At 48.7% G+C, this 25646-nt stretch overlaps 1 protein-coding gene across 7 annotated transcripts in view; it reads left to right on the forward strand.

Moving 5' to 3' along the window:
* Positions 1-11599: 11599 nt before the first annotated feature.
* TNIP1 (TNFAIP3 interacting protein 1) overlaps positions 11600-25646 on the forward strand; it is a 57275-nt gene continuing 43228 nt past the window's right edge. For 3 of the 7 annotated variants that reach the window (XM_008015036.3, XM_008015031.3, XM_008015033.3), the window contains exon 1: positions 17710-17894. The gene's annotated coding sequence lies outside the window, so the exon portion shown is untranslated. Of the gene's footprint in view, positions 11682-17670; positions 17895-25646 lie in introns of those variants that run through there. The other 4 variants (XM_008015032.3, XM_008015035.3, XM_008015038.3 and 1 more) reach the window with 3 other exon arrangements.

Consider the following 25646-nt stretch of genomic DNA (forward strand, 5'->3'; position numbering starts at 1 on the left):
AAGATGAGAAGTGACAGTGTGTCTCCAATTAAGGAGGACTTTAAATGTCAGGATTTTCTCTGATAACTTAGGGGAAGCCTTTGGAGTTCTTGAGTGGGGAAGGTGTACGTCTAGCTATGCTCTCAGGACAAATGTAGGAAGGCAGGGTGCCAGCTGGGAGCCTTTTGCAATAGTCCTACTAAGAGCCAGGTGCCTGCTGAACAAACCACATTTTTTTCTCGGAGAGTTGTAGCAGAGGAGGAGAGAAGCCACTGCTCCGAACCAGAGCACCCCATTCATGCATGCATGCAGTTTACACTTAATGAGTGGCTCCTATGTTCCATGTCACGTGCTAGGTGCAAAAGATACGAACCAATGTGTTCCGGTGCTTAAGGAGCTTCCGCTGAGTGTCCCTCCTGCTCATCTCTCTCCAAAATGACACTGGAGAGTGCTTCTGTGGCCAAAGTTTAATCGGGAGAAGTGATGGGGGCTAATTTAAAACTAAAAGGAAAGAGAAAGCAGAAGCCCAAACCACTGCTGTCTCAAAGTGGGAGAAAGGGAGGATGGCTGTGATGTTCTAAGGGTGGAAAGGGCCCTCAAAAATTCTCACCTCCCTCTCTAACTTGCCGATGAAACAACTGTCACTTCCACAGAGAGGAAGCAACCGGCCCAGGGTACACAGCAAGATAGCAGCAGACAGAACTGGAACTGCCATCCCAGTCAGGGCTGGTGCTTTTAGAAGCACTCTGTGTTTTCTCCTTTTGTCGTCACCTGTGGAGGTGGGCTTCAATACTCCCTAGCTCCTCACTGCTCCCCAGCCTGCCTTGAGCCTTGCATTTTCCCTTTAGGGCAAACTGTTCCCAAGCTCTGGACTGGGATAGGCCGATCTTGGTCTTTGGGGCCACTAGGAAACATCCGAAGGAAGTTGCCCATTGGGAGGGGGGTGCCCTTTTAACCTGAGCAGAGAGCAGTTATTTGGGAATTGCCGCTCAACCTCCTGACCGTGGCAGTGGTGTGGAACCACTGGCTGTTTAAAATTTCCCTATGGCCAGGTGCAGTGGCTCATGCCTGTAACCGCAGCACTTTGGAAGGCCAAAGTGGGCAGATCGCTTGAACCCAGTTCAAGACCAGCCTGTGTGTAGCAAAACCCCATCTCTACAAAAAAAAAAGAATAGGAAAAAAAAGAAAATGCTGGAAGTAGAGGTGCATGCCTACAGTCTCGAGAGGCTGAGGTGGGAGGATCGCTTGAGCCCAGGACGCCGAGGTTGCAGTGAGCCGTGATCATAACACTGCACTCCAGCCTGGGGACACCGTGTCTCAAAAAAAAAAATACCCCTATATTCATGGTGCCCCAGCACAGCTGCAAGCAATAAGTTGCCACCAGAATAATCCCACTTGAGAAGCTTTGCTCCCATGGCCATTACTTCCTTTGCTGTATTAAAGGGGTGATCACTTCATTTTACCAATGAGGAAACTTGGGCTCCAAGCAGTGAAACAAATTGCCTGAAGACATAGGCAGTACATTGGGGACTGACCTGCTGGAAATGGTCTTAGAGATGGCCCCAACCAACCCTCTTATTTCACAGGTTTGGTAACTGAGGCCCAGAGACAGGATTGTGACCATGGTGTCAGTAAGGGCCAGATCTGAGGCTGGAATGCAGCAGTGCTGATTCCAGGCTCTGCTCTCTCTGCTGACACTTCCTCCTTTACCTATTGATGAGGAAGCCAGACTGAGCTGAGCATGGGAGGGAGAAGTGTTGTCGGGTTGCTCAACCTGAAATTTGGAACCCAGAAGCGGTAAACCAGCGCTCTAACATGCCTCCTCATTCCCCACCAGAACTTGGGTTTCCTACAGATTTCCCCACTTTAGGGTTGGTGTGAGGCAAGTGGGAAATTGTAGTTACATAACTGAGCCCTCTGCTCAGTGGTTAAGTCTGTGGAGGTAGGCAGGCCTGGGTTCAAATCCCATCCACCACTATTAATAGAAGTAAATAAGTAACTTGACCTGTCTGTACTGGCAATACACATTTATTTCTGAGCACACTGTCTAGAACATACGAAGGACTCAGTAAGTATATCAGCTCTTTATTATCAATAATAGGCAGGATTCCATTTTAGAGAAGAGTAATCAGGGTCAGAGTGAGGAGTCTGATGCTCTACACTATGCCTGCTACATGGAGAGCTAAGTAGGGAAAGATTATTAGAAAAATCTCAACAAGACCAGGCTCAGTGGCTACGCCTGTAATCCCAGCACTTTGGGAGGCTGAGGCGGGTGGATCACCTGAGGTCAAGAGTTCAAGACCAGCCTGGCCAACACGGTGAAACCCCGTCTCTACTAAAAACAAAAAAAAATTTTGCCGAGTGTGGTGGCAGGCACCTGTAATCCCAGCTACTTGAGATGCTGAGGCAGGAGAATTGCTTGAACCCGGGAAGCGGTGATTACAGTGAGCCAAGCTTATACCACTGCGGCCTGGGCGACAAGAGCAAAACTGTCTTAAAACAAAAAAAAAAGAAAAATCTCAACCAAGCAAGGGACACTGAGTGCACAGGCAATGAGTTAACCACAGGGAGGACTAACAGAGGCTCCTTGGAGAAGGGGACATTTGAGAGCCCCTCAACAGATGGTTAGAGAAGCTCTCACATTAGAAACTACTGAAGGAGGGAAGTGGGGTCCAGGCAGAGGCAACGGCTGAAGCAAAGGTGCAGAGCTGGGAAAGGAGAGGTGCATGGGAGTGTGCGAGCCCATCACCGGCTGTGCGAAGACGCCCTCTGGGAAGGTCACTGAGTCCAGGCTGGAGTGTAGACTTTATCCTCCAGGCACTGGCTAGCCCCCGAATATGCTACGGAGGAAGAGTATATGATCAGAGATGTCCATTAGAAAAGACGTCCCCAGGGACCAGTGTGGAGGAGACAGGACCAGCAGCTGGGGTCCCTAGGTGTGAGAAGGATGAGGACACAAGCCAGCACAGAGGAAGCAGAGATGGAGAAAAGAGAGGGACACGGGGAAGCAAGAAAACAGGGAAAAGGGCCCTAAAGTGCTATGGGGAGTGAGCAGGGAGGAAGCAGATGTGAAACCAGGTTCCATTCCCTAAGAACCCAGAGAAGGACATGAGAACAGAGGTCCCTGATGTAGGCTGTCCCACTGCCCTCCTCTCATCTAGGTAAGGAATGACAAAACCCTAAATGAGAGCCGTCTGGGAATGTCCCCCCACCACACACACAGGCCCAGCTGTTAAAGTTTCCAGAACATGCATTTCCCGCTGTGGGATGGCCCCACCCCTTCCTCCCAACTACCACCATCTGCCTATTGCGCTGCCAGCTGCATGCAGAACCCCTCCCGGGCCCTCTTGAAGGCCATGGACCTTGACCTGGCAGGGTCTGAAAGGAAAGCAGGGAGGGTGGGGAACTGACATTTCTTTCCCCCACTTTCCCATGTGCCTGCTATCCACTCAAGGCCCATAAATACTGCTTGTCACACACAGAATTACAGTCACTGCCAGCCATACCCGCAGAGCACACAGTAGAAGGAGAAACACGTTGCTGGTAACACAGAGGAATGTAAGGTATTCTGCTGGTAACACATACAGAGACACACATTGTTGACCATATAGAGAAAATAATTTTTTAAATTTGCTGATAACATCCAAAAATACAGACATTGTGTGTGTGTGTGTGTGTGTGTGTATTGCTGTCCACATGGGAAACACCTCGCATATATATCCTAACCTGTTCTTCACACACACTGAGGCATGTGCACACTCACACTTTTCTTAGTGCACAGCCTTAGTGTGCCCCACACACCTCTAGAAATCAGGAGTCTGCCTGTTGTTGTGTAGGCCCACTGGAGGAGGACAATCACCCAGGCTGTGTGGAGGGCAGACTTTGAGCCCAACAGCCCTGACTTGAACTCTGATCCTACTTGGCATCCTGTTCTGGGAGACGAGACTAGCTCCCTGGAGAATCAGGCAGTAAATGAGATCAAGCCTTGGGAAAGGAGCAAAGTCCCCAGGGAAGGCTTTGTGGATATGGTGAGGCACAGAGTGAGTGAAATTTAAAGAGGTAGCAGAGAAAGATTGATTCTCCTTCAAAAGCATGGATCCCATTCCGTTCACTTTTCCAAGAGCGTTCTAGAAACTGGTGGTGAAGGGGTTAACTGTGGGAGCTACCACATCCCTTGCCCCCATAGGGCTGTGAAAAACCAGAGTGCTGGGATTTGCCCAAGGTGAGTCAGGGTCACTACCTTCCTGCTGCCTTTGGCTGTTCCCAGGATAAAACTCCCCTGGTGAGTGAGATGGAAACCTAAAATGAAACCTTGCTAGACTCCCGGACTCAAGCCTCATTACCGTCACCTTTGTCAGCAGCAGCAGCACCAAATCTATCATCACCATCATCACTTCTCCCTGAGGCCTGGTCTCCCACTGGGGTAGGAATGTGCTGATTTTGCTTGGGCAACACACCCTCTCACTGGGCCTCAGACTCTCAATTTTCCTGCATTGGAGGATACTTTAGAGGCAAAATGAGATTAATTTCATGAGGAGCCTTGCACAGTGCCTGGTACCCTGGGGATGTTCAGGTCCTATTACCTGCCCTTCTGTCTTTCCCAGTGTCCTCTCTCCTCTTTTCTCTCTGCCATCCCAGGGTCCAGGTTAATTGCAGTGCCATATTTGCATAGACGTGAGACCTCACCCGGGGAAATTCCCCCTGGTGACCAACCAGGCTTCCTTTCTGAGGTCAGGCCACATCATCAGACACTGCTCCTTCCTCTCCAGCTTGCCACTGTCACCGCTGGCTTTCGCCCCTGTCATCTGGCAGGGTTAGATCCCGGCACACAGATTTAGGCTCATCCTTTGACCTTGGGTGCTGTCCAGAGGGTGGGGATGTGGAGGCTGGGCTAGGGACCCAGAGTAAAACAGTGAGGGGATAGATACTCGGGGAGAAGAGGAAAGGGCAGCAGGTAGGTAGTGGATAGGAAGCCTGGATTGCAATTTGAACTCATCAGTAACTCCCTGGCTGCCCCTGGGCATGAGCCTTCCCTTCTCTGAACCTTAGTTTCCCCTTCTATCCAGTGAGAAGATTGGTCGAGATAATCTCTACGCTTTGTTCCAGATCTGATAGACTAAGAAGCCACTTCCTTTGCTTCCACTTCCTTTGGCTGCACAGTGTTGCAACATTTGTACTTGGATCCTCTTCCTCTGACAAGAATCTTGCAACATACCACCCTGTATCAATTTCCTTGGGAAGCACAATTGTGCAAAATGCCTCCCTGAATCCCATTTTTCAAATGCTGATAGAATTACACATACCTCCTCTCCACTTAGTGGCTTAGCTTGCGTTTTAACTTTTCCTTTCACACTCATCATATGTAGTGTTCTGTGACTCCCCAAAAGAGGGATTCTCTCTACATTCTGAAATGTGTTGTCCCTATCCTGGTATTGAGAAGTCACCTTCCTGATACAAAAAGAGGGAACAAGTTGGAAGACCACAGTGACTCAAGGACGGTAAGGTCTTGGGATCACCTGCATCAGAACCAGCTGTTAAAAGGGCACCTTTGTCTCAAAAAAAAAAAAAAAAAAAAAAGGCAACTTCTAGGTCAGTGGTTACAACTTTACACCTTAAAATCACCTGAGGAACTTTATCAATAAATGGCCAGGCCACACCCCTGGAAGATTCTGATTTAATTAATATGGGGTGGGGCCTGGAGGGGCTGTGTGTTTAGAAAGCTCCCCAGGTGATTTAAATGTGCAGTCAGGACTGAGAACCCCTCGTAAAAGGACACTAAAGTTAACAAACCCCTGGCCTATGCTATTCTCTATGAAATTATCCTAATGGATGCCCTTGTGTGCACACAGCTGTGCTCAGTGTTATAAATGGCGAAGAGAATTTACTCCCTTTTACAGATAAGGAAGGTGAGGGATGGAGAGAGGAAGTACTGATGAGGCCACAAGGTGAGTCAGTAACAGCGGCTGGCCTGGCACCAAGCAGATGCCTGTGGCCTCAAAGTTTGAGACCTGTCCATTTACTCATAGTCCGAAAAAGGGTGCTGCCAGCTCTTCAGACAGCTGTTTGCAATCAGGGTTACCCCATGTGCACCAGTAAAATAAGGAGGGATATTTGTGGATTTAAGACCTGCCTCTGTCACTAACAATTCAAATCCCCTTTTGCAAGACATACTTCTCACTGTCCCCAGATCTCTTCCTGAGGTGCCAGTTTGATCAGATCATTTTTGGCCACAAAAATATTTTGTTAATATTAGTGGAAAGAAAGACTCCTATGGCCTCCCCATTGCTTATTGAATGGAGGTGACAAGTTTTTTTGTTTTTTTTTTTTGAGATAGAGACTTGCTCTGTTGCTCCGGCTGGAGTACAGTGGCATGATCTTGGCTCACTGTAAGCTCTGCCTCCTGGGTTCATGCTATTCTCCTCCCTCAGCCTCCCAAGTAGCTGGGACTACAGGCGCCCACCACCACGTCCAGCTAATTTTTTGTATTTTTAGCAGAAACGGGGTTTCACCATGTTAGCCAGGATGGTCTCGATCTCCTGACCTTGTGATTCGCCCACCTCAGCCTCCCAAAGTGCTGGGATTACAGGCGTGAGCCACCACGCTCGGCCAGAGGCAACATTCTTTAATCCAGTGTTCAAGGTTCCAGGTCTGTCTGCCCAGTCTCAGCTCACTTTACATGTGTCTCCCCAGTCCTCTACTCTCCCCAACCTCAGGGACATTGTACACATCAGCCTCACTCGATGGGATTCTAGCAGTTCATTCTATGACCCATTTCCTTCTTCTTTCCTTCCCTCCACAAGCATTCATGGATTGTCTGCTGTTTGCTAGGCACTGGTGAAATTGTGACAATCAAAGAAGAAATAGTCCCTGACCACATGGGGCTTGTACTCCAGCACAAGTTTTCTCTATGGACATGTTGAGAACACCAGTGATGTGTTAGGTTGGATCATTTTTTGTTATGGGGATCTGTCCTGTGCATGGTAGGCTGCTTGGCAGCATCCCTGACTTCTGTCCACTAAATGCCAGTAGTATACTCCCTCCTCAGTTGTGACAATGAAAAATGTCTCCAGATATTGCCAGTTGTCCTGTGGGGGCCAAAATCATCCCTGGTTGAAAACCATTTCTCTCATCAGATGCTAAATTAACTGCATCAACAATCATTTTATTACAACTAGTTGCAGAGAGAGAGAAAGGGAGGGCTTGAAAATGCAGAACGAGGGGCCTGCTGTGGTCTGGAGGGGAGTGTAGGAATGGGGAAGGTCATGGAAACTTCCTAGAAGAGGCACACTTAAGTCGAGACAGAGAAAATAAGCAGGCATTGGCCAGGTGAAGGGCACAGTGTGGAGGTGCTACAGCCAGCGGCCAAGGCACATGCAAGGAAGCCAAAAGAAGCAGAAAGGAAGACCAGGCATGGTGGCTCACGCCTGTAACCCCAGCACTTTGTGAGGCCGAAGCGGATGGATCATGAGGTCAGGAGTTCGAGACGAGCCTGGCCAACATGGTGAAACCCCGTCTCTACTAAAGATACAAAACATTAGCCAGGCGTGGTGGCGTGTGCCTGTAATCCCAGCTACTCAGAAGGCTGAGGTAGGAGAATCACTTGAACCTGGGAGGCGGAGGTTGCAGTGAGCCGAGAGTGCACCATTGCACATTTGAGGAACCCTTATGGGTGGTTAGAGTGGAAAGGGATGGTAAGTAGAGGCTAGATCATGAATGGCCTTGGAAGAATTTGTCAGCCATTGATAGGCACTTATCCAAAGGAGAAACAGGCAGATCTGAGCTTTAAATAAGAGCCGACTGACAATGCAATGGACTACCTGTAAGGTAGTGAGCTCTCCGTCATTGAAGTATGGTGGCAAAACTTGACTGACCACTTGCCAATGGTAGGGGAGGATGTGCTGGCTCTGGGTAGGCTATTGAGCCAGCAGACATCTGAAAAACTGTGACTCTCTGACCTCTTCTAGCTGCCTGTCCTCAAAGTTCAGATAAGAAGGTAAATTGGCTTGAGTGGGACTTTGCAAAAATCATAGATTTCATGCTTGGGTGACTCAGAGAAGTGAACGCATCCCCAGGTTCCTGACAGTGAGTTCGACCTGGCTGCCTATATGTGAGCAGATAATTCTCGCTTTGGAGTTGGAAGATCCAGCTCAGAGAGTTTTAGCTTCTCAAACTCTATGGGGAGTATCAGGGAGTTCAATTAAACTGCTGCCTTTCGGGATCCCCTCGTTAGAGAGTCTGATTTCTTAGCTCTATGATGGGGTCCAGAAATCTGCCAAATCCTGGGCTAATGGCATGAAGAGTTTCTATCCTTGGGGAACTTTCAACAGAATTGGTGAACCAGGAAACTCACAGAGTCAAATTCATTCATTCCCTAAATAAGTATCAAATAGCTTTTAAGAGACTGGCCCAATCCTGTCCCTACAACATCAGCAGCAAGACCAAAGATGTCAAAATGGGTGAGGTAGGGCTGGATAATTTCGTATCAAAAGAGTGGTCCTGTGAGAGTTTCCTTGCGTATATCCAAATTTTGCCCTCTTTTAAGATCCAGTATAGGTCTCATCTCCTCCATATGCGCACTGGAGACATTACTTGGGTTTGAACTCTACTTGTGCTATTTATTAGCAGTTGGCTTAACTCACTAGAAGCCTCATTTCTTCTTTTGCAGAATAGTAGTACTAGTCTTATACAGTTCTTAAGAGAGCTGCATGAAATAATTCACTTAAGAGCACTGAGTACTGTGCCTGGCACATGATAAGCTTAAATATTAACTATTAGTGTTTTTATTTCCTAGCCACCTATTGGCTGTCTACTTTTATTCCTCCTGATTTCTCCTTCCTCTGAACTTTTGGACTTCCTTAAAGTGTCAGAATGGAAGGTCCCTTAGTGGTCATCTAGCCTGATTTTTTACATTATAGAAGGAGAAGCTGAGGACCAAAGACTTGCCTAGGGCCATATGGCAGAGCCAGGACTCAAAGTCAGCTCTACTGATTCCCAGTCTGAGGGCCTCTTCTTCCTTGGTGTCTATCCCCTGGCCTGAACAGAGAAGGCAACTTCAGGGAATCCATGGCTGGAAGGGGGAAGAGGAGAGAGAAACTGATTGCTGTCAGCATTTCAGCAGGGAGAGCTCGGAGCCATTCCCCTCACAGGATGTGCCAGTCAAGTATTCTAACTGGAAATCCCAGCTCATATTCACTCCAGCTCCTTGAAACTCCTTAGCCCTTCAAGGTCCCTTTGCCATCTAAGATTCCATGGGCAGGAACTGGTCTAAGCCAGGCTCTGCGAATTTACAGAGAATATGTGATTATAGTGGACTCCAAAGTGAAAATATTGTATATGGGGGGATAATTGCAATCCAGGAACATTAGGGCTGAGCTACACACATTTTCACCCCCTGCAGAGAAAAGGGTCTATGTACAGGCAAACATATCATCTTTTTGCCCCTGGTCTAGCTCAAAGGTCGGTGTCATTCATCCAACTGCACTTTCTGTGATGATGGAAATATCTGTGTAGTCTGGCATGGTAGCTGCTTGCCATGTGTGGCAATCGAGCTTGAAAAGTGGCAGTGCCACTGAGGGGCTGAGTGTGGTATGGGAAAGAGCACTGGACTAGGAGTCAGGAAGTCCGTTTATTTACTCACATGGAAATGTATTTCCCCTGTCTGGCCTCCACTTCCTTATCTGTAAAGTGAGGCCATTGGGCTAGGAGATTTAGCATCCCCGTATAATCCTGATCTGAAGGGCACAGATGCAGTTGGATGGGATTCAATGGACCCTTCTCCACGCCCACCTCTTATCGTCCCTCTCCTCCCACAGAGGCTGCATGTGGCCCCTTGCGACCTGGACCTGTTTATTTCTCCAGATCTACCTCTGTCACTTCCCCCAGTCTGCCTCAAACCCCTTGGTCTACTCAGAGTGAACAGTTTATGGAATATTCTCTCTCTTCTCTTTCTGTTCTCGGAACATGTTCTCTCTTCTCTTTGTATATTCTATTCCCTTGGTGGAGAACACTCTTCCTTATATTCTTTCTTGGCTACTTTCAGGTCTCAGTTTAGATGTCACTTCCTCCAGGAAGACTTCCCAGATCCCTATATCCTGACCAGATACTCTTTGTCCAGGCTCCCAAAGACCCCTGCATTTCTCCTGCCAAAACACATCTTTCCTATACTTTATTGTAATCGCCTGTTCATTTACCTATGGCCCCCAGAGCAGTGCTATCCAGTAGAACTTTCTGTAATAATGGAAATGTCATATACGCATGTAATCTAATGTAGTAGGTACATGTGGTGGTTGAGCACTTGAAATGCAGCTTGTGCTGCTGAGGAATTGAACTGTTAATTCTATTTAATTTTAGTTTAATTCTACTTGATTTATATTTAAATAGCCCCATATGGCTCCTGAGAGTCTGTGAGCTCTGAGAAGGCAGGAAGCGGGTCTGATTAGTCCACTCTTGTATCCTCAGTGGTCCATAAATGTTACCATAAGAATGAGGAAACTCTGGACCCAGGAATGATGAAGAAAGGCCACAGCTCATCCAAACGGCCCTCTTCATCCCCTCCCCAGGCATCTTTTCAGGGGATAAGGAACAAAGACATTATGTTTGTAAAGCAGTCAGTAGTTTACAAAGGATGTCTACAAATCATGATTTTTATTTCTAAAGCTATTATTATTTTTGAGACAGGGTTTCACGCTGTTGCCCAGGCTGGAGTGTAGTGGTGCCATCATGGTTCACTGCAGCCTCAATCTCCTGGGCTCAAGTGATTCTCCCACCTCAGCCTCCCAAGTAGCTGGGACTACAGGCAAGTGCCACCACGCCCAGCTAATTTTTGTATTTTTTGTAGAGACAGTGTTTTTGCCATGTTGCACACGCTGGTCTCAAACTCCTGGGCTCAAGTCTGCCTCAGGTCTCACATGGTGCTGAGATTAATAGGCATGAGCCACTGTGCCAGCCCATCATTTTAATTACCATTAAATGGCAGGAGTCAGGCAAAGCAGGACTCATTAAGCAGGGAATTACTGGGGCTTAGGATGATGAGGTGACATGTACAGGATCTCCAGCTGGTCAGTGCAGAATTCCTTGGGCTGCAGTTTCTAAGGCCTTACCTGACATCCAAATGTGACTCGGCATGCACCAAGAAAGGAGTGGGCCCCTCCTTCACTATGGATGGAGAAGCCTCAGAGAGTAAGTGGAAACAGGTGGGATAGGAACGGGGTGGGAGGATGTGGGCTGGGCATCTGGCAGCTTCCTCAGGGCCCTGAACACTGGAATCCCCCACCTTAGGCAAAGGAGGAAATGGAGGTCTTCAGGAGAACCCAGGGAGGCCAGGCCAGGTTGCCCCAGCCCATCCTCGGGTGCCTCTTCCCAGCCCAGCTGAGGAAGCATCAGGCTTCCAGCTCTTCCCCCCATATTCCCCCCCTCCCCTGCCAACTCCCTGGAATTCACAGCACGGGACAGCCAGTCTGGGAAGTGACAGGTGGAGGCTGACAAATAAGGGCCCTCTGCTCTGCCAGGGGGCAGGATGGGGCCTCAGCTGGGCCTTGCGGGGCTGCCTGGTGGCGGCTCCTCCATCTAGGGGAATTCCCCTCCTGCCTAAAAGTCAGCTCAGCCCAGCCCTCCTTCCTGCAGAAGCACAGTGAGCCGAGGAGCCTTCGCAGGGACAGCCGCCCCCGGTGCACACACCCTGGTATTCTCCTGCCCTTTCCCAGGTGAGTGACCAGATGGGGGTGGGTGGCCAGGACAGGGGAAAGGACCCACCGCACAAGGGTGCTGGGGTCAGCAGACACCCCTAGCTCCATGCCAAGAGCCACCTGGCCTCCCATGTCCTGCCAGCCAGGGTCTGCTGCTCCCAGCCCAGCTTGCTCTTCCCACCCAAGTCTTGGGTTCCCAGCCCCTGCTCCTCACCCAGCCTCCTTCTCCACTGTCTTCTCTCCCCCATCTCGTTTCTTCTTCCTGCCCCTCTTCTTCTGGCCTTGCCTTCTTGGCCAGTCTTTTTCTCTCTAGTTGTTACTAGCTTTTCCAAAGGGAAAAGAAAAGCCTAGTTTTGTCGTCTTCCCTCAAGAAAAGGGAGGTGTGCGAGTGTGAACAGGGATGTGGGTGTTTGTGTGTGTGAGAATGCCTGTGTTGTGTCAGATCCCTGAGGTGTGTATGTGTCTGTGTGGGTGTAAGTTGGTGACTGTATTTGTTTGTGTATCTGTGTGTATGGTCTGTGTGTGTCTGTGTGTGTGTGAATTTTTGATGGGGAGTGTACAGGTGTGTATTGGGCACGTTAGAAGTCTGCAGCTAGATAGGAAGAGACCAAGAATCGATGCTGCCTCCGAGGGGAACACAATGGAGGCTGAGGCCCTCCTTAACACTGGAGCAAAAGGATCTCTTGCTTCTCTCCTGCCTGCTCTGCTTCTAGGGCCGCTGGACTCTTTTGTGGTGGAACCTTTAACAGAGAGCCCAGGGCACAGGGAGTGGGCCAAGGGCAGGCAGACACAGCTGATGCAGCTTCCTCTTTGATTACTTAGAAAATCTGGACTAAAATTCTATTAAATTTTAGTTTAATTCTACTTATTTAGATAGCCCCATATGGCTCCTGAGAGTCTGTTAGCTCTGAGAGAGCAGGAAGTGGGTCTGATTGGTCCACTCCTGTATCCTGAGTGGTCCATAAAAATTACTGTAAGAATGAGGAAACTCTGGACCCAGGAATGATGAAGAAAAGGCCAGCTCATCCAAATGGCCCTCTTCATCTCCTCCCCAGGCATGTTTTCACAGTCCAGGGAAGTCCCTGGCTACAAGAGGCAAGGAACAGAGGCCAAGTCTGATGGTGGCTTCTAGGCTACAGAGGAATGGAGGGAGAGCGGGGAGGGGCCATAGAAGAAGAGGCTGTGGGAGAGGACAGGGAGGAAGGTGGGTGGGACTGAAAGAGGGTTGCTCTCAGGGCCCTGTTAGGGCTTCCCAGGATTAGGAAATGCTCCGGTTTTGTGGGTCTAACTTCCTGAGAGGCTGGGCCGGGCTGAGCCTGGCTGACCTGTTCCCACTTCCAGGAGGATGACGAGGGGCAACCCTGGATGCAAGCCCAGATCCAGCTTGACACCCTGACCTGGAGACGGAGAGGCCAGGGGGAGAGAAGCTGGAGTCGGGGGACCCAGGGTTCCTAGGAACTGTGGGAGGGGCTTGGCTAGGCCGCGTATGTGACTATGTGACGAGGCTGGGAATTTCCCCCAGTGTCACTTTGCCTTTCCTCTCCTCCAGTGGTGCCCTAGAAACTGAAGTGTAACAGGCAGGCCCAGGGACACAGGGAACATAGTTGGGATGGAGAAGGGGGAAGAGGGGAAAGAGCCCGGAGAGCAGTCAGCGCAATGCCTTCTAGGTCCAGCTCCTCAGAGGACAGTGCGATGTCCAGGGCAAGCTGCTCCCCAGCTCCAGGCCTTGGGGTCCTCCTGGGGAAAGGAGAGAAGCAATCCCTGCTGCCTCACAGGATGGATGATCAAGTCCTGTGGCATTTGATTGTCACCATCTTGTGAATTGGGCACAGTTATAACCTTCATATCATTGATAAAGAAACCAAGGCACAGAGTTATAAGTGGCAGGGCTGTGATTTCAGCCCAGAGGCCAGAGCCCACACCTTATCCTCTGCATGACAGTCTCTTAGGAGACAGGCAAGTTGTGGATATGAAATGGTTTCATTCACCTTAAGGTGCTGAATGAATGTGAAAACTTCTGAAGATACAACTACCTCCTCATGCAGGTATTTGGGAGGTGGGTAGAGAGAATTAAAAATGTCTTCTTAGGCAGAGGAGAGAAGCTGGGACCATGGACTCTGCTCATTTATTTACTTTTTACCAAAAACTGCCACAATTGCCTAGAACAATTTTAGTCAGTATCATGTGCTTGACGTGCATTATCTCATTTAACTATCATCAAAATCTCTCTCTAATATACACTTACACCCAGCACCAAAAAGTACCTAGAATCCACTGGAGGGTTTTACACTCCTGAGATTGCCTCAGGCTATGGATCTAAGGAAGGGCTGCTCTTTTCCTAGTTCATTAGCTGCTCCCCCTGAGTTCCATTCTCCCCTAGCCAAGACCCTGATTCACTCATTCTCCTAATGGAATGAGGCATGTGCTTGTTTGATTTAGATGCTCCATTTCCAATCAGTGGGGTATGTGGAAACAGCACTGTGCTGGAAGCAGGATACTTGGGTTCTGTCCTGTGTATGAATCATAAACTCAACGTAAGACCTCCCGCAAATCCCTGCCCCTCTCTGGCCCTTGGTGTGTGGTTCCCTACAATGAAAAGACTGAGTTGATCATTTCTTTTTCTTTCTTTCTTTTTTTTTTTTTTTGAGACGAATTCTTGTTCTTGTCCCCAAGCTGGAGTGCAATGGTGTGATCTTGGCTCATTGCAAACTCTGCCTCCCAGGTTCAAGTGATTCTCCTGCCTCAGCCTCTCGAGTAGTTGGGATTACAGGTGCCCGCCACCACGCCTGGCTAATTTTTGTATTTTTATAAGAGACGGGGTTTCACCATGTTGGCCAGGCTGGTCTTGAACTCCAGATCTCAGGTGATCCGCCTGGCTCAGCCTCCCAAAGTGTTGGAATTACAGGCATGAGCCACCGCATGCCCCGCCTGGGTTGACCATTTCTAAAGACCCTTCAAGCCTGGCATTCTGAGTTCTATGTCTTGCTAGCTGGCAGGACTTTGGAGCATGGTGCTTAAGAGTGTTAAGCATTTAAGAGCCTGGATCTTCAAGCTCTGGTTACTTGCTGCGCTGTAAGACCTTGGGCAAGTCATCTAATACCTCAAAGCTTCAGTTTCATCTGTGAAATGTGGATGATAATGGTACCAACCTCATAAGCTGGTTGGGAGACAAATTATGAATAAAAGCGCAGAGCTAGCACACAGCAAATACTCCATATGTTACCTTTTAATGCTTTTATTATGCAGCCTCCACCCCTCTTCTGGCACTTGGTCTAGAGTTAAGTTGGTTATAGATGGATTTTTTGTATGTTTTTTATTTCCTTCAAATGTGTATCTGGGTCTGACTCTGTAGCTACCTCAGTAGATGTGGTGGAGGAGGGAGTAGCAGAAAGGAGATTAAGAGATTAAGAAGTTGTATGCTTTAAAACAAAACCAAATAAAACAAAACAAAACAAAGGCAGTTTGATCTTCCTTCTGGGTGTGGCTTTGTGCGAGTGCTTGTCATTACTCTGGAAGAACAAGAGGTTGCACCTGCCTGAGTCACTCAGCTCCCAGCGTCAGGCCCAGCTTCTTGACTTGGAAATCCCCTTCCAGACCACAAGGTAGCAGGCAGTGCCAGGCTAGGGGGCCTGTCTCCCATTCCTGCCACGCCCCCAGAGGCTAGGGTCTCAGAGAGGATGTGTATGGTGGGATGGAGCCTGGTGAGGTTGCACTGCAGAGTTTAACAGCAAAGTTCTACCCAGTGCATGCAGCCCACAGCTAGACACCACTATCATTTCTTGAATGCCTACTGTGTGCTGAGCCTTGGGCTTTATTTGCATTATCCAATTTATCCTCATGATCACACGAGGAATAGGTATATTATCCCCCATTTTCCAGACAGAAGCCTCAGGCTTAGAGGGGCCACCCAGGTAGAAAGTGGCTGAGCAGGGATTGGAATCCTATTAGTTCGATTCATAGCCTGTGTTTATGACAGTGGTGAGTTTCTGCAAGACAGTGAGAAAAATCATGTCACTGTGAAGACAACCTGGTACAGCGGACCAAGCACACTGGACTGGGAGCCAAGGCCCTGGATTCCAATCCCGGTTGTGTCACTCAGTGTGTGTCTTGTTCTTGTCCCCAAGCTGGAGTGCAATGGTGTGATCTTGCACTCCATTGTGTGTGGCCTAGAGCAAGTCCTCTTCTAGCAGAGGACTCAATTTACCTATCTGTCAAATAGGGGTTTGTTATCAATGGGCTCCAGGGCCTCTATCAGGGTGGAATACCCTGAAGACAAACCAAGACTTAAAAGAATGGAAGGGGTGGGGGTAGTCACAACTTATAAATAAACAAGTTTTCTCACAAATTGTAACTGTTAAGAAAAAGGATCCAGAACTAGGAAATCAGACAAAAAGATGACTGAATGCCATTTTTACGTCAAGCTTGAGAATTCCTAGCGGGCACTTTGAGAAATGAAACTGCCCAGCTAAGGCCAGACGTGCTACAAAAACAGCTGAAATCGTGTGGAAACAAAATGCAAGTAATTAGAGACCAGTCATTTTTAGGTAAATTTTAGTTTTCAGTGGATAGAGGGTGGGGGTGGAGAAGATGTGGGTTGGGAATAGGAACACAGCACTGCAGGAAGAGAATTGGGAAGTACAGGTAAAGAGCAGGAAGAAAACTGGCAGGTGGGGACCTGATGGGTGGAGATGATGCCTGGGAGCTGCTATGTGAACCAGGGCCAGGATTCCCAATTTCTCTGTAGGATCCCCGCAGTGGTGACACTCAGTGGTGCTTCGGTGTTTGCATCGCTTCCTCCCTCCCTTCCTCTCTTCTGAATCAAGCCATAAGTGTAATTCTTTTCATAATTAAACTAGAATGAATATCGTTTTGAAGATCTGATAACACCATTGAAGTAACTGAAGGAACCCTAGGACGTTACAAAACCTTAAAGGAGAATCCCCAGATTAGGTATCTAATTTGGGCAAGCGTCTGCCTGTGTATTATCGCGAAGTCACAGTTGATTGATGAGTCTCTCTTCTGTAAAATGAGGGTGTGTATTAAACAGTTCCCCAAATCCTTTCCTCTAATTCTTTTTGAGGATGAGGGCCTGTCAATGACTAAGTTTTCAACAGTACCAGTGAAATGAGTCTTTTGCAATAGGTTTTTCATAAAGCTGTATTTAGTTTAAAGAGCTGTTCTTCATCCCAAGGTTAGGCCTTCTACTTTTTGGAATTAAAATTTACCTTTCTCTCTTTTTAAAAATAAAAGGATAAACTTTTAAAAAGCTTTCCTACCCTTAAAGCAAGTTTCTGTTCCTTACCGGTCTAGGAAATCCCAATCTGTTGGGATTATCTAGCCCACATATAGGTAGGTAGGGTGGAAGGCGGCTTCTGGATTTGCCCACCTGGGTTTGAATCTTTTTGTGACTCAAATATTATTTATTTTAAGAAAAGGCAGTAAAACCCACCTCACTAGGGTGATTGTGCAAAGAAAATAATGCACGCAAAGCATTTACAATACCAGGAGCAAAGCGTTTACAATGTCTGGGAATCCTTTACGATGTCTGGAGCAAAAAATGTTAGTGGTAAGAGTCTCTACGGGTCCTTTCAGCTCGGAATTTCTATAGTTTCGTTAAGAAGAGTCCTGGAGCGCCCTGGACGGAACTCGGGCCCTGAGCTCCAGCTCTGGCTTACTGCCAAATGCTGACGTGCCTTTGGGCAGGTCCCCTCCCAGCTCTCGCCCCTCGGCACAAGGAAGGGGCTGGGTGGTCTCTGTGGCTCGCCTCCGCTCTGAAACTCCGACTTTCAAGGTGGCCCCAGGCCTCCGCCAGGGGCTTCCGAGGCTGGGAGTGCGGCAAGGGGCCGTGCGGGCCCAGGACGGTGGCGCCAGCGAGGTCGCTCCTAGACTGGAAGGCCGCCGAGGGGACGTGATGACACCGCGGGCCCCCGGAACCGCGGGCAGCCTGTGTTTACCTCGCTGGGTCCCACCCCTGGCGGCCGTGGGCCCGCCCGGAGCGCGCGGCACGATTGGGCGAGCGGTCTGCCAGTCTCCGGGGACTTTCCCAGGGGTGGGGCGGCCCGGCTAGGCCCCCGGCACTTCCTAGTCCTCGGCCGGGTCCCCCTGCCCCCGCCCAGGAGCCAGAGGAGTGCTACGGGGGGCCGGAGCGTGGCCCTGGCCGCTGCCCCGTCCCTGGATTCGGGGCTGGACGCAGCAAGCGGGGCGCTGTGTCCCAAAGTTCCCAGTCCTCGGGTAAGCTGGTCGGGCCGGAGCGGGGATGGAGGGGAAGAAGGGAGGCCGGGCCCAGATCGTCCAGAGCCTCGGTGGTGGCGGGGCGCGAGCTGGGAAGATGGTTTGTGCCCCCGGGCCCGGCGCGCGAGGTCCCGGGGCCTCTCCGCCAGCGGCCAGGCAGGGCAGCGAGGGGACTCCCTGCTTGGCGCTGGGGCTGGTAGGGGGCGCGCGTGCGCACTGTGCGGGGCAGCGCGCCTGAGAACGGCTGGGGGCGGCTGTACAGCGCGCAGACCCTCCGGGTGCGGGCGGCGCGGCGGCCGTTTGGGTGTCTACCCTGTGGAGACGAGTTTCCTACGCGGCGTCAGGAGTTTCGTATAAAGTTGTGGAAGCAGTGTACATATGTCACGAGGAGGAAAATAGTAATTCTTATTGGGTGCTTTCCAAGTGCTGATCTTAACGCTATACGTGTATTAGACTCATTTAATTGTCACTTCCATCCTAAACATTGTTTTTATCTCCATTTTATACTTTAGGAAACCGAGGTACTTGGAGCTTGAGGTCACACAGCTGTGAGTTGCAAAGTCAGATCTGAACTCAGGCATTTGACTCCAGAGTTCCTATTATACTATTTCTGTTGAACACGTTTTGCATGCACATTGTTGGAGACATTTGTGTACATGTGCAGGACAGATGAGTTTCCAGGAGTGCTTCTGGGGATGGAGTTTGAAGGCTGAGCTTTCCACTGTAGGACATTTGTGTGCACGTGTGCGTTGTACATTCATTGTGTGTACAGGAGCAGATGGGAATTTTGTGCGACTGGGTGAGAGATTGTGTTTTGGGAGGGGGAGGGAGGGACTTTTGTGGATGATGCAGAAGAATCAGCAACGTCCTTCCCCACCCCCTTGCAGAATGACAGTGCAGGGAAATGTGTAGATTCCTAATGCATCATTTTTTTTTTTTCACAGTGCCGTCAAAATGGGATTTAATCAGCACTTACTCATTTTCCAAACAATGGGGTGTGATAGAGGGGAATTTGGCATCTGATGAGAGGTCAGAAAAGGAGACTCAGAATTTTTAAGAAAAATCCTTGACAAAGGAGGGTAGAATTGTATTAGGAGGGTAGAATATTAATTAGTACAAACTCAGCATCCCCGTGGTGTTCTCTGTTTTGCAACAGAAGAAACTGAGGCAGTGAAAAAACTGCTAATAGCTTACTATGTGCCAGGCACTGTGCTTACATTCCGTTTTGTTTTTTTTTTTTTTTTTTGAAACAGAGTCTCACTTTGTTACGCAGGCTGGGAGTACAGTGGCGCAATCTCCGCTCACTGCAACTTGCCTCTCAGGTTCAAACTATTCTCCTACCTCAGCCTCCCAAGTAGCTGGGATTACAGGCACCCGCCAGCATGCCCGGCTAATTTTTTGATTTTAAGTTAGAGACGGGGTTTCACCATGTTGGCGAGGCTGGTCTCAAACTCCTGACCTCAAGTGATCTGCCCGCCTCAGCCTCCCAAAGTGCTGGGATTACAAGTGTGAGCCGCCACGCCCAGCCTCTCTTAATCTTTCCAACAACTCTTAATTTTCAGATGAGGAAACTGAGGCCTAGAGAAGGTTAAGACTTTCCCAAGACTAGCAACCCTTGAATCCTGGACTGTGTTCCCTTTCCCCTGACCAAGGCTGCTGTCCTGCTGTGTCCCGGGAAAATAATGTGATCAGGGACTGGCACTTCATGGAAGCAATTGATCATGCCTCTCTGGAAGCTGCCACTGGGAGTGTGCAGTGTTCTACATGCTTATGTAACCGTGTTTGTCTCCCAGTCTTGGGTGTTCCATGGGTATGGCATGGCACTCATGCTGAGGGTTGATGCCTACCCCTGGATACCCCCACCAGGTTTTTCGGGGCCCCAGGAAGCTGTGGGGTCTGAGTCATACCCTTACCCCCAGTGCTGCCTGTGACTTGGGGCCCGGATGTCCCGGTTGGGTCAGGCCGACCTGATTTGAGTGAGGCAGCGTTGTAGGTGGTTGTTTGTCTGCCTCTCTCTCCAACCCACTGGTTACTGTTTTACCCGCTGTGATTTGGCCACACCATGCTGGCCTGCTTTTCCCCCTCCAGCAAGCCAAGCTTGTTCTCATCCTTAGGCTTTCAAACGTGCTGCTCCCTCTGCCCAGAACATCTTTCCCCAGCTTTTCCCATGACTGGTTTTTCCTTATCGATCAAGTCTCAGCTCAAATGTCAGCTCCTCAGAGGGGCCTTCCCTGATCTTTTTATGCAAAGCAGCCCCTTTTTTCACTTTCTGTCATTACTATTTTACTTTTCTCATGCATGTATCATGCTATGAAAGAATCTCGTTTATTTGCTGATGTGAAAGCATATGCATAGAACTTAGTGTCTGGCAAATTATTTTTAGTGTTTATTGTCTTTCTCTTTTCCTAGAATAGAAGGGGGTGAGTGTAGTCCTCTCGAGTGTATTTCTGTAGCGGGAGAAGAGTGCCTGGTGGATGGCTTTTCTGAGTTGGTTCAATGAATGAGTAGAATAATGGCACATTTCACAAATGAGGAAACTAAGGCCTAGAGATGAGAAGGCAGGAGTAGAACCAGAGTCTGCTCTCCCAGCACTCTCCCAAGCATCATTTCCTGATGGCTCCTGCGCCCAGTACCATGCAGTGTTCTTGATGCACAGGTGCATAAGGAGCTGGCTTTGCCTTCCAGGAACTTTTGGTCAAATGGGGAGATGTGCTATGAGTGAGACCTGAAAGGCATTGTGTGCCAGTAAGTGCCAAATGAGTCGGATTGGCATAGGTATAACTGGAGTGCAGAGTAATTTGGGGGCACCAGATGGCTGGGGGGGGTCTTCTGGAGGGAAGTGACTTCCAGGTCGGACCCTAAAAAAATGACGAAGTGCAGAGTGGAACCTGGGTCTGTTCTGGGACTTAGTAGACTAGTCAGAATATCTGGAATCAGCCTCTCCTAGGTTGAGAGAATTGACAAGTTGGCCTGGGAAATACCCTAGAAGATTTTGATACCAGACACAGAAATACTGATTTTTCTCCTTAGCAGCATGGGGAAATGGTCAGAGCAGTTGGTACACAAACTTGAGCATACATCAGAATCCTGGGGGTGGAGGTAGAGGGTGGTTGTTAAACACAGATTGCTGGGCTGCAACTCCAGAGCATCTGATCCAGTGGATGGTGGCGGTGCCAATGCCGTTGGTCCGGGCTGCTCCTTGAGCACCCGTGGTGAAGAGCGCATGATTCAGTACTTGGCAGACCTGGGTAGGTGCTGCGTCTGTCACTCTGGGCCTCTGCATCCTCACCTGTCAGCTCTGTATGACATCAGTGCTACCTCCTAGAATGGTGGGAATTAATGGGACAGTATGTGGCAAGCACTCAGCACGGGCCAACAGTGTGGTAAGCACTCAGTAAATGGTCGTTGCTATTATCGTTAATGATGCTAATCATGAACAGGATTCCAGTAGGAGATGATGAGACTGGTTTGATGTTCTGTGCTCTGGATAACTTGCTGCTAAGGTTTGAATGTGTCCCCCAAAAGTTCATATGTTGGAAACATAATCCCTATGCTTCATGAATGGATTGTCAGCTCTGCCCTCATAAATAGATTAATGTCACTATCACGGGGCGGGGGGAGGGGGAGGTTAGTTATAAAAGGGGCCAGTTTGGTCAGTACTCTCTCTATTTCAATCACTGGTTTTCTTCTTTTGTCTTCCACCTTGGCATGACCCTTGTCAGATGGTGGTGTCAGGCACTTGGATTTCTCATCATCCAGAACCGTGAGCCAAATAAACTCGTTCTTTATAAATTACCAGTCTGTGATATTCAACAGAATAGTAGCAGAAAGCAGACTAAGACACTTGCCTTCAACCCTCTGCCACCTGTGGACCATGCTGTGTCCCCTCTGGATGAGTTGTCTTTGGCTTTGTCTCAAGCATCTGTCCCTGTTTGGAGTGGTAGAAACTCAGATGTGGGTGGGGCTTTGAAGACACCTGGCCTGAATTCCCTCAACAACCCTGGTGCCCCTCTGCGTGGCCCTGACTCCTGGGATCAGGGCACTCCCCACCTTGTAGGCAGCCCCTTCCAGTGCTGTTCCAGACTTCTTGCTTTTGTGGGCCCACATCAGCGCGGGTTCTTCCTTTCTCACCTCCATCATTTTCCCTCATTGCTTACCTGACCACTGTGAGGGACGGACAGAGGCTGAGCAGTAGCATGGTGTGGTAAGAGAGTGCACAGTGGCCACCAGAGGACGGGGTATGCATCTCTTCTGTGCTACTGCTGTCCCATGTGGGCATGTCTGTTCCCCTTTGTCGGCTTTGGTTTCCCAGCTGCAGAATGAAAACGTTTCACTGTCTGGCATCTCAGGGCATTCTCTTCCAAGTCTTAAAACCTCTGTAACAACCAACAACCAATGATTGGGTCACCCTCTCTTTGGCTCTGGCAGCTCCTGGTTTCCCCCTGGGCCAGGCCTTGCTGTGCCTGCCCTCCTAGATTCTTGCTGCTATGTCCCCACATGCCCGCAGTGCCTGCCCCTCCTATCCCTGGCCATCTGTAGGGAAGGTATCCGGGCATCCTCCAGAGAGTTGCCACAGGAAGGCACAGGGTAGCTGCGTCCCCTTGTTCTGTGCTCTGGAAAGACCTTGGCAGCCGCCATGACCGTTGTGGGAAGTTCTTGATGATTTTCCCATGACTGGCCCACGACAGTCACTCTTCAGATTGGAACGGATGACTGGCAAGCAGCAGCTGGCTCTTTGTCTGAGGGCTGCTCTGTGCAGAGCTGAACTCTTCTCTCCCAAGGACCTCACCCTGAGGCTGTTCCTTGAGAGGCAGGAGCTCTGTGTCCTTGAGCACCTACACAGGGGACAAACCGGGCAGCCCAGGCAGGGGTATGTGGTGGGGGGGAGTGGGTGTAGGTGTGTGGGTGCTGTGGGAGTTGTGTCACCAAGGAGTCACGCTGAGAGGCCAGGGCAGGTATGGGACTGCCCTATGAGTCAAAGGCCTTTGGCTCGGTCTCCACCTACTCGGCAGAGCACTGGCCAGGCTCTCTGTTGGCCTTCAGGCCGCTCATCCCCTGCCTTCATTACAGTCAGCTTCAGCAGCAGTCTCAGGAGCCTTGGTCCCTCTCCACCCATTTCTGTCTCTGCAGGTGCAACTCCTGCCTGATCCGGTCCCCAGGAAACTGGCAACATAGACTTTTAGAAAATATTGTCCTAAGCACATTAACACAGGAACAGAAAACCAAATGCTGCATTTTCTCACTTATAAGTGGAACTAAATTCAGGTACTCATGGACGTAAAGATGGCAACAGTAGACACTGGGGACTACTAGAGTGGGGAGGGAGGGAGGCAGGGTTGAAAAATTGTTGGGAACTGTTTTCAGTACCCAGGTGATGGGATCATCCCTGCCCTAATCACACAGTACACCCAGGTAGCAAACCTGCACATGTACCCCCGGAATCTAAAATAAAAGTTGAAGCAGAAAAAAAGCAAAAAATACAGTAAAAAGAAAAGAGAAAAAATGAAGGAGTCTGTCAGATATAGAGGGTAACACACAGGCACCTGCACGCTCACTCATCTGGTTTAAGAAATAACACATTTTCCAATCACCTCAAATTTCTCCTTCATCAGCCACCAACAAGAAACAAGTGTTCTGAATTTAGTGGCTTTTTTTTTTCTTGCATTTCTTTAAAGTTTTTTTTTTTTTAAATAAACGTGTGCATCCCTAAATAATACATAGTTTTTTTTATATATTTAAAAACGTTATTTAGGCTGAGCGCTGTGGCTCATGCCTGTAATCCTGGCACTTTGGGAGGCAGAGCAGGCAGGTGGATCTCTTGACCCCAGAGTTTGAGACCAGCCTGGGAAACATGGCGAAATCCCATCTCTGCAAAGAATACAAAAATTAGCTGGGTGTGGTGACGCATGCCTGTAGTCCCAGCTACTTGAGACGGAAGGTGGGAGGATGACTTGAGCCGGGAGGTTTAAGTTGCACTGAACTGAGATCATGCCACTGCATTCCAGCCTGGGCGACAGAGCGAGACCCAGATTATTGTATTCATATCTCCAGCTGTGGCTCATCTTTTTTCACTGCTGTATAGTATTCCCTGATAGGAAATTGCCACAATGTATTTATTCATTTTCCTCTTCATTTTAGGTAGCTTTCAGCTTTTGTTGTTAACACAAGGCATCTTTGGCTTTTATCTGAGTACCTCAGCCCCTATCCAGCCTTTTCCTTTCTAGCTCCTTGACAGCCATTATTGCTCCTGTCTGGGTAGCATTTTAAGGTTTACAGAGAACTCTATGGTTCCTACTTGGTCCTCACAACATTTCCATAGGGAGAAACAAGGAAAGTGAGGCCTGCCCAGGGTCATTCGGGAAGGGATCATAGCCGGGATTTGAATCTGTGAAACCCTCTTTCCACCATATTTTGTGTAAGGGGAATCCCCAAAATTGGCATCTTACCTCTTGGAGGCAGGGGCGTTACAGGGTTAAACTCTGGTTTCAAGCTATCCTCCTGTCTCTGTCTCTGGAGTAGCTGGGACTACAGGCATGCACCACTGCACCCAGCTCACTTAAATTTTTTTAAAAAAATATTTTAAAGTTTCCCTTTAAAAATATTACCAAATAACACATGATTATTGGGGAAAAACCCCCCAAAACTCAAGCAGTGCAAAAGATATAAAGTAAAAAAGTGACAGTTGTCTTCTCTCTCCTTCCTTTCCCCTTCCTCTGTCCCCACCGTATTTAAAAATTAATTTTATAATTGTATAAGAACAGGACTAGTTTTCCCATGTAAAGAGTTAAAATAGCATAGGTAAAGCAAAAGTTTCTTTTGGTTTTAGTTCCTTACCCAGGTCCTTCTGTAGAGCAGTGTACTAGTAGCAGTTTGGTATGTATCCTTTGAGACTTTTTTCTTTTCTTCTTTTCTTTCTTTTCTTTTTTTTTTTTAAGAGACAGAGTATCACTCAGGCTGGAGTTCAGTGGCATGATCATAGCTCACTGTAGCCTGAACTCCTGGGCTCAAGTGATCCTCCCACCTCAACTTTCCAAGTAGCTGGGACTCGAGGCATGGGCTACCATGCTCTGCTAATGTAAAAAAGATTTTTTAATAAAGACAGGATCTTGCTTTTTGCCCAGGCTGGTCTTGAACTCCTGGCCTCAGGCAATCCTCCCACCTTGTCCTCCTAAAGCACTGGGCTTCCAGGCCTTTTTCTATGCACATTTAAGATTCCATACATACATACATACACACACACACACACACACACACACACACACACACACACACAGAGTTATGTGTTTTTGAAAAAAATAGCGTCCTGTTACACATATAAATCTGCACTTTGGTTTATATTTTATGGGCATTTTCCTGTATCATTGCCAAGCGATCTACCCCATTCTTTTTGATGGCTGTATAGTATTCCATGAAATGAATGGTAGTATGTTTAACCAGTCCCTTCTTGATGGACATTCAAGAATAGCAAAACTGTCTATTACAAAGCATGTGGCAGTGCACATTTTTGTCCAGCTTCTGGGTGTACTGATGCAAAGATCTCTAGATTCCTACATAAGGCATTACTGAATCAATCAGACTTCTGCCCTGTTAGGTAAGTCACACCTCCTCAAGCACACTTTTTTTTTTTTTTTTTTTTTTTGAGATGGAGTCTCACTCTGTCTTCCAGGCTGGAGTGCTGTGGCATGATCTCGGCTTACTGCAATCTCCGCCTCCCGAGTTCAAGCAATTCTTCTACCTCAGCCTCCCCAGTAG

This window comes from Chlorocebus sabaeus, chromosome 23 (genome assembly GCF_047675955.1).
Source record: "Chlorocebus sabaeus isolate Y175 chromosome 23, mChlSab1.0.hap1, whole genome shotgun sequence".
In the NCBI taxonomy this organism is placed as follows: Eukaryota; Metazoa; Chordata; class Mammalia; order Primates; family Cercopithecidae; genus Chlorocebus; species Chlorocebus sabaeus.